Genomic DNA, 8,737 nt, shown 5'->3' with positions numbered 1-8,737 from the left:
GCCTCATAGTTGGGGACAACCAGGAGTACCCACGAAGCGCCTTCGCCCCCTTGTTCCAACGCAGGGATCGGGAGGAAGTCGTCGCCTCCAGGCCGACCTTTGATGCGCGTGGGCTGGTGCCGCCGGCGCTCCCGGGAGCCCCTGCGGCACCAAAACCGGTGGAGGTGTCTTCTGACGAATCCCGCGGGGAAGGGGAAGAGGAGGTCGACCTGGAGAAGACTCTGGAAGAGGTGGGGGGGGACTTCCCCTCTGAGCAAGGCCGAGATCCTCCGCGCCCTTCCCGACGATGCCGAGGCCGACACCCCCAAGGGGAGAGGGAGCAGCCCCCAATCCCGACGAGGGGAAGGTCATCGCTGGTGCTTCGCGATGCCGCCTCCGTCCCGATGCTGTCAGGCTTCAAGCTCCCCAAGCGGAAGTATGTTGCGGTGGATCAGTAAGTGTCTCAAGCTTCGCCTTGTCCCTGTTTGTACTCATCATTTCCTGATGCCAGCCCTTGGTTGATTGATACGTCCATTTTGCATCATGCTTTTATATCAATATTTATTGCATTATGGGTTGTTATTACACATTATGTCACAATACTTATGCCTATTCTCTCTTATTTTACAAGGTTTACATAAAGAGGGAGAATGCCGGCAGCTGGGATTCTGGGCTGGAAAAGGAGCAAATATTAGAGACCCATTCTGCACAGCTCCAAAAGTCCTGAAACTTCACGGAACTCATTTTCAGAATATATAAAAAATACTAAGCGCAAGAAGTTCACCAGGGGGGCCACACCCTGCCCACGAGGGTGGGGGGCGCGCCCCCTACCTCGTGGGCCCCCTGGTGGCCCTCCGATGGCCATCTTCTGCTATATGAAGTCTTTCGATGAGGAAAAAAATCAGAAGCCATCTTTCCCGACGAGACTCCGCCACCACGAGGCGGAACCTTGGCGGAACCAATCTAGGGCTCTAGCGGAGCTGTCCTGCTGGGGAAACATCCCTCCGGGAGGGGGAAATCATCGCCATCGTCATCACCAACGCTCCTCTCATCGGGAGAGGGTAATCTCCTGTTGGGTTTCGTAGTAATTTCAAAAAATTTCCTACGCACACGCAAGATCATGGTGATGCATAGCAACGAGAGGGGGAGTATGATCTACACACCTAGTAGATCGACAACGGAAGCGTTTGGTTGATCTAGTCGTACGTCTCCACGATCCGACCGATCAAGCACCGAAACTACGACACCTCCGAGTTCTATCACACGTTCAGCTCGATGACGATCCCCGGACTCCGATCCAGCAAAGTGTCGGGGAAGAGTTCCGTCAGCACGACGGCGTGGTGACGATCTTGACGTACTACTGCTGCAGGGCTTCGCCTAAGCACCGCTACAATATTATCGAGGACTATGGTGGCTGGGGGCGCCGCACACGGCTAAGGAATAGATCACGTGGATCAACTTGTGTGTCTCTGGGGTGCCCTTGCCTCTGTATATAAAGGACTAAAGGGGGGAAGGCTGGCCGGCCAAGGAGGGCGCGCCAGGAGAGTCCTACTCCCTCTGGGAGTAGGATTCCCCCCCAATCCTAGTTGGAATAGGATTCGCGGAGGGGGAAAAGAGAGAGAGGGGCCGGCCCCCTCTCCTTGTCCTATTCGGACCAAGGGAGGGGAGGGGCGCGCGGCCCATGTAGGGCTGCCTCTTCTCTTTTCCACTAAGGCCCATCATGGCCCATATAGCTCCCGGGGGGTTCCGGTAACCTCCCGGTACTCCGGTAAAATCCCGATTTCACCCGGAACACTTCCGGTATCCAAACATAGGCTTCCAATATATCAATCTTTATGTCTCGACCATTTTGAGACTCCTTGTCATGTCCGTGATCACATCCGGGACTCCGAACAAACTTCGATACATCAAAATGTATAAACTCATAATATAACTGTCATCGTAACCTTAAGCGTGCGGACCCTACGGGTTCGAGAACAATGTAGACATGACCGAGACATGTCTCCGGTCAATAACCAATAGAGAAACCTGGATGCTCATATTGGCTCCTACATATTCTACGAAGATCTTTATCGGTCAGACCGCATAACAACATACGTTGTTCCCTTTGTCATCGGTATGTTACTTGCCCGAGATTCGATCGTCGGTATTCCAAATACCTAGTTCAATCTCGTTACCGGCAAGTCTCTTTACTCGTTCTGTAATACATCATCCCACAATTAACTCATTAGTTGCAATGCTTGCAAGGCTTAAGTGATGTGCATTACCGAGAGGGCCCAGAGATACCTCTCCGACAATCGGAGTGACAAATCCTAATCTCAAAATACGCCAACCCAACATGTACCTTTAGAGACACCTGTAGAGCTCCTTTATAATCACCCAGTTACGTTGTGACGTTTGTTAGCACACAAAGTGTTCCTCCGGCAAACGGGAGTTGCATAATCTCATAGTCATAGGAACATGTATAAGTCATGAAGAAAGCAATAGCAACATACTAAACGATCGGGTGCTAAGCTAGTGGAATGGGTCATGTCAATCAGATCATTCACTTAATGATGTGATCTCGTTAATCAAATAACAACTACTTGTTCATGGTTAGGAAACATAACCATCTTTGATTAACGAGCTAGTCAAGTAGAGGCATACTAGTGACACTTTGTTTGTCTATGTATTCACACATGTATTATGTTTCCGGTTAATACAATTCTAGCATGAATAATAAACATTTATCATGATATAAGGAAATAAATAATAACTTTATTATTGCCTCTAGGGCATATTTCCTTCATCTCCATCAACATCTTCACCAGCACCATGTCCTCTCAAAACCCTAGTTCATCTCTTGTATCCAATTCTTGTCTCCAAGTCTGGGATTGGTACCTGTGGGTTGCTAGTAGTGTTAATTACCTCTTGTAGTTGATGCTAGTTGGTTTATTTGGTGGAAGATCATATGTTTAGATCCTATATGCATATTAGTACCCCTCTGATTATGAACATGAATATGCTTTGTCAGTAGTTACGTTTTTCCTGAGGACATGGGAGAAGTCTTGCTATTAGTAGTCATGTGAATTTGGTATTCGTTCAATATTTTGATGAGATGTATGTTGTCTTTCCTCTAGTGGTGTTATGTGAACGTCGACTACATGACACTTCACCATTATTTGGGCCTAGAGGAAGGAATTGGGGAGTAATAAGTAGATGATGGGTTGCTAGAGTGACAGAAGTTTAAACCCTAGTTTATGTGTTGCTTCGTAAGGGGCTGATTTGGATCCATATGTTTCATGCTATGGTTAGGTTTACCTTAATACTTTTGTTGTAGTTGCGGAGGTTAATCATAAGTGGGATGCTTGTCCAAGTAAGGACAATACCCAAGCACCGGTCCACCCACATACCAAATTATCAAAGTACCGAACGCGAATCATATGAACGTGATGAAAACTAGCTTGACGATATTCCCATGTGTCCTCGGGAGCGCTTTACATCCTATAAGAGTTTGTCCAGGCTTGTCCTTTGCTACAAAAAGGATTGGGCCACCTTGCTGCACTTTATTTACTTTTGTTACTTGTTGCTCGTTACCAATTATCTTATCACAAAACTATCGGTTACCTATTATTTCAGTGCTTGCAGAGAATACCTTACTGAAAACCGCTTATAATTTCCTTCTGCTCCTCGTTGGGTTCGACACTCTTACTTATCGAAAGGACTACGATAGATACCCTATACATGTGGGTCATCAAGACTCTTTTCTTGCGCCGTTGCCGGGGAGTGAAGCGCCTTTGGTAGGTGGAATTTGGTAAGGAAAAATTTATATAGCGTGCTGAAATTTACTGTCACTTGTTACTATGGAAAGTAATCCTCTGAGGGGCTTGTTCGGGGTATCTTCACCCCGACCAGTAGAGCAAAGAGTTGCTCCTCAACCTACTGAACCTTCTGAAAATGCAAATGTCTGCTTTGACATTCCTTCGGGCATGATAGAAAAACTGCTAGCTAATCTTTTTGCAGGGGATGGAACAAAGCATCCTAATGAGCACCTAATATATGTGGATAAAGTTTGTGGATTATTTAAGCTTGCAGGTGTTCCCAGAGATGTTATTAATAAGAAGGTCTTCCCTTTATCTTTGAAGCAAGATGCATTGACATGGTATAGGCTATGTGATGATACGGGGTCTTGGAACTACAAATGATTGAAATTGGAATTTCATCAGAAGTTTTATCCTATGCATCTTGTTCATCGTGATTGCAATTATATATATAATTTCTGGCCTCGCGAAGGAGAAAGCATCGCTCAAGCTTGGGGAAGGCTTAAATCAATGTTATATTAATGCCCCAATCATGAGCTCTCAAGAGAAATGATTATTCAAAATTTTTATGCTCGGCTTTCTGATAACAATCACCATGCTCGATACTTCTTGTGCTGGCTCTTTTATGATGAATACTATTGAATTCAAATGGGATTTATTGGAAAGAATTAAACGCAACTCTGAAGATTGTGTCAGGACCGGGTTTCAGGATACTAATTTCCCAGTAAATGGCCCTTGTGCTCACCAGCCCCAGGATTTGTTGGGGAACATAGTAATTTCAAAATTTTCCTACGCACACGCAAAATCATGGTGATGCATAGCAACGTGAGGGGAGAGTGTTGTCCATGTACCCTCGTAGACCAAAAGCGGAAGCGTTAGCACAACGCGGTTGATGTAGTCATACGTCTTCACGGCCCGACCGATCAAGCACCGAAACTACGGCACCTCCGAGTTCTAGCACACGTTCAGCTCGATGACGTCCCCGAACTCCGATCCAGCAGAATGTCGGGGAAGAGTTCCCTCAGCACGACGGCGTGGTGATGATCTTGATGTTCTACTGCCGCAGGGCTTCGCCTAAGCACCACTACAATATTATCGAGGACTATGGTGGAGGGGGGCACCGCACACGGCTAAGAGATCAATGATCAATTGTTGTGTCTATGGGGTGCCCCCTGCCCCCGTATATAAAGGAGCAAGGGAGGGAGGCGGCCGGCCTAGGAGGAGGGCGCGCCAAGGGGGGAGTCCTACTCCCACCGGGAGTAGGACTCCTCCTTCCCTTGTTGGAGTAGGAGAGAAGGAAAGAGGGGGAGAGGAACAAGGAAAAGTGGGATGCACCCCTTGTCCAATTCGGACCAGAGGGGGGGGCGCCTCCTTACTTTTGGCCTCTCTCCTCTATTCCCGTATGGTCCAATAAGGCCCATATACTCCCTGAAGAATTCCCGTAACTCTCCGGTACTCCGAAAAATACCCGAATCACTCGGAACCTTTCCGATGTCCGAATATAGTTGTCCAATATATCGATCTTTACGTCTCGACTATTTCGAGACTCCTCGTTATGTCCCCGATCTCATCCGGGACTCCAAACTCCTTCGGTACATCAAAACTCATAAAATCATAATATAACTGTCATCGAAACCTTAAGCGTGCGGACCCTACGGGTTTGAGAACAATGTAGACATGACCGAGACACATCTCCGGTCAATAACCAATAGCGGAACCTGGATGCTCATATTGGCTCCCACATATTCTACGAAGATCTTTATCGGTCAGACTACATAACAACATACGTTGTTCCCTTTGTCATCGGTATGTTACTTGCCCGAGATTCGATCGTCGGTATCTCAATACCTAGTTCAATCTCGTTACCAGCAAGTCTCTTTACTCGTTCCATAATACATCATCCTGCAACTAACTCATTAGTTGCAATGCTTGCAAGGCTTAAGTGATGTGCATTACCGAGAGGGCCCAGAGATACCTCTCCGACAATCGGAGTGACAAATCCTAATCTCGAAATACGCCAACCCAACAAGTACCTTCGGAGACACCTGTAGAGCACCTTTATAACCACCCAGTTACGTTGTGACGTTTGGTAGCACACAAAGTGTTCCTCCGGTAAACGGGAGTTGCATAATCTCATAGTCATAGGAACATGTATAAGTCATGAAGAAAGCAATAGCAACAAACTAAACGATCAAGTGCTATGCTAACGGAATGGGTCAAGTCAATCACATCATTCTGTAATGATGTGATCCCGTTAATCAAATGACAACTCATGTCTATGGTTAGGAAACATAACCATCTTTGATCAACGAGCTAGTCAAGTAGAGGCATACTAGTGACACTCTGTTTGTCTATGTATTCACACATGTATTATGTTTTCGGTTAATACAATTCTAGCATGAATAATAAACATTTATCATGATATAAGGAAATAAATAATAACTTTATTATTGCCTCTAGGGCATATTTCCTTCAGTCTCCCACTTGCACTAGAGTCAATAATCTAGTTCACATCGCCATGTGATTTAATACCAATAGTTCACATCACCATGTGATTAACACCCATAGTTCACATCGACATGTGACCAACACCCAAAGGGTTTACTAGAGTCAATAATCTAGTTCACATCGCTATGTGATTAACACCCAAAGAGTACTAAAGTGTGATCATGTTTTGCTTGTGAGAGAAGTTTAGTCAATGGGTCTGCCACATTCAGATCCGTAAGTATTTTGAAAATTTCTATGTCAACAATGCTCTGCATGGAGCTACTCTAGCTAATTGCTCCCACTTTCAATATGTATCCAGATTGAGATTTAGAGTCATCTGGATCAGTGTCAAAATTTGCATCGACGTAACCCTTTATGACGAACCTTTTTTCACCTCCATAATCGAGAAACATATCCTTATTCCACTAAGGATAATTTTGACCGCTGTCTAGTGATCTACTCCTAGATCACTATTGTACTCCCTTGCCAAACTCAGGGAAGGGTATACAATAGGTCTGCTACACAGCATGGCATACTTTATAGAACCTATGGCTGAGGCATAGGGAATGACTTTCATTTTCTCTCTATCTTCTGCCGTGGTCGGGTTTTGAGTCTTACTCAACTTCACACCTTGTAACACAGGCAAGAACTCCTTTGACTGTTCCATTTTGAACTACTTCAAAATCTTGTCAAGGTATATACTCATTGAAAAACTTATCAAGTGTCTTGATCTATCTCTATAGATCTTGATGCTCAATATGTAAGCAGCTTCACCGAGGTCTTTCTTTGAAAAACTCCTTTCAAACATTCCTTTATGCTTTGCAGAATAATTCTACATTATCTCCGGTCAACAATATGTCATTCACATATACTTATCAGAAATGTTGTAGTGCTCCCACTCACTTTCTTGTAAATACAGGCTTCACCGCAAGTCTGTATAAAACTATATGCTTTGATCAACTTATCAAAGCGTATATTCCAACTCCGAGATGCTTGCACCAGTCCATAGATGGATCGCTGGAGCTTGCATATTTTGCTAGTACCTTTAGGATTGACAAAACCTTTTGGTTGCATCATATACAACTCTTCTTTAATAAATCCATTAAGGAATGCAGTTTTGTTTATCCATTTGCCAGATTTCAAAAAATGCGGCAATTGCTAACATGATTCGGACAGACTTAAGCATAGATACGAGTGAGAAACTCTCATCGTAGTCAACACCTTGAACTTGTCGAAAACCTTTTTGCGACAATTCTATCTTTGTAGATAATAACACTAATATCAGCGTCCGTCTTCCTCTTGAAGATCCATTTAATCTCAATGGCTCGCCGATCATTGGGAAAGTCAATCAAAGTCCATACTTTGTTCTCATACATGGATCTCATCTCAGATTTCATGGCCTCAAGCCATTTCGCGGAATCTGGGCTCATCATCGCTTCCTCATAGTTCGTAGGCTCGTCATGGTCAGGTAACATGACCTCTAGAACAGGATTACCGTACCACTCTGGTGCGAATCTCACTCTGGTTTACCTACGAGGTTTCGGTAGTAACATGATCATCATCATTAGCTTCCTCACTAATTGGTGTAGTAGTCACAGGAACAGATTTCTATGATGAAATACTTTCCAATAAGGGAGCAGGTACAGTTACCTCATCAAGTTCTACTTTCCTCCCACTCACTTCTTTCGAGAGAAACTCCTTCTCTAGAAAGGATCCATTCTCAGCAATGAATATCTTGCCTTCGGGTCTATGATAAAAAGTGTACCCAACATTTTCTTTTGGGTATCCTATGAAGACGCACTTCTCCGATTTGGGTTTGAGCTTATCAGGTTGAAACTTTTTCACATAAGCAATGCAACCTCAAACTTTAAGAAACGTCAGCTTAGGTTTCTTGCCAAACCATAGTTCATACGGTGTCGTCTCAACGGATTTAGATGGTGCCCTATTTAACGTGAATGTACCTGTCTCTAATGCATAACCACAAAACGATAGCGGTAAATAAGTAAGAGACGTCATAGATCGCACCATATCTAATAAAGTACGGTTACGACGTTTAGACACACCATTACACTGTGGTGTTCCAGGTGGCATGAGTAGTGAAACTATTTCACAATGTTTTAACTGAAGGACAAACTCGTAACTCAAATATTTTCCTTCTGCGATCATATCGTAGAAACTTTTATTTTTGTTACGATGATTCTCCACTTCACTCTGAAATTCTTCGAACTTTTCAAATGTTTCGGATTTGTGTTTCATCAAGTAGATATACTCATATCTGCTCAAATCATCTGTTGTTGGAAATATGCCCTAGAGGCAATAATAAAATGGTTATTATTATATTTCTTTGTTCATGATAATTGTCTATTGTTCATGCTATAATTGTGTTATCCGGAAATCGTAATACATGTGTGAATACATAGACCACAACACGTCCCTAGTGAGCCTCTAGTTGACTAGCTCGTTGATCAAAA

Source organism: Triticum urartu, chromosome 3A (assembly GCF_056163025.1).
Source record: "Triticum urartu cultivar PI428250 chromosome 3A, HENAU_Tu73, whole genome shotgun sequence".
In the NCBI taxonomy this organism is placed as follows: domain Eukaryota; kingdom Viridiplantae; phylum Streptophyta; class Magnoliopsida; order Poales; family Poaceae; genus Triticum; species Triticum urartu.
The sequence above is the reverse complement of the archived record's forward strand: the minus strand, read 5'-3'. Positions refer to the sequence as shown.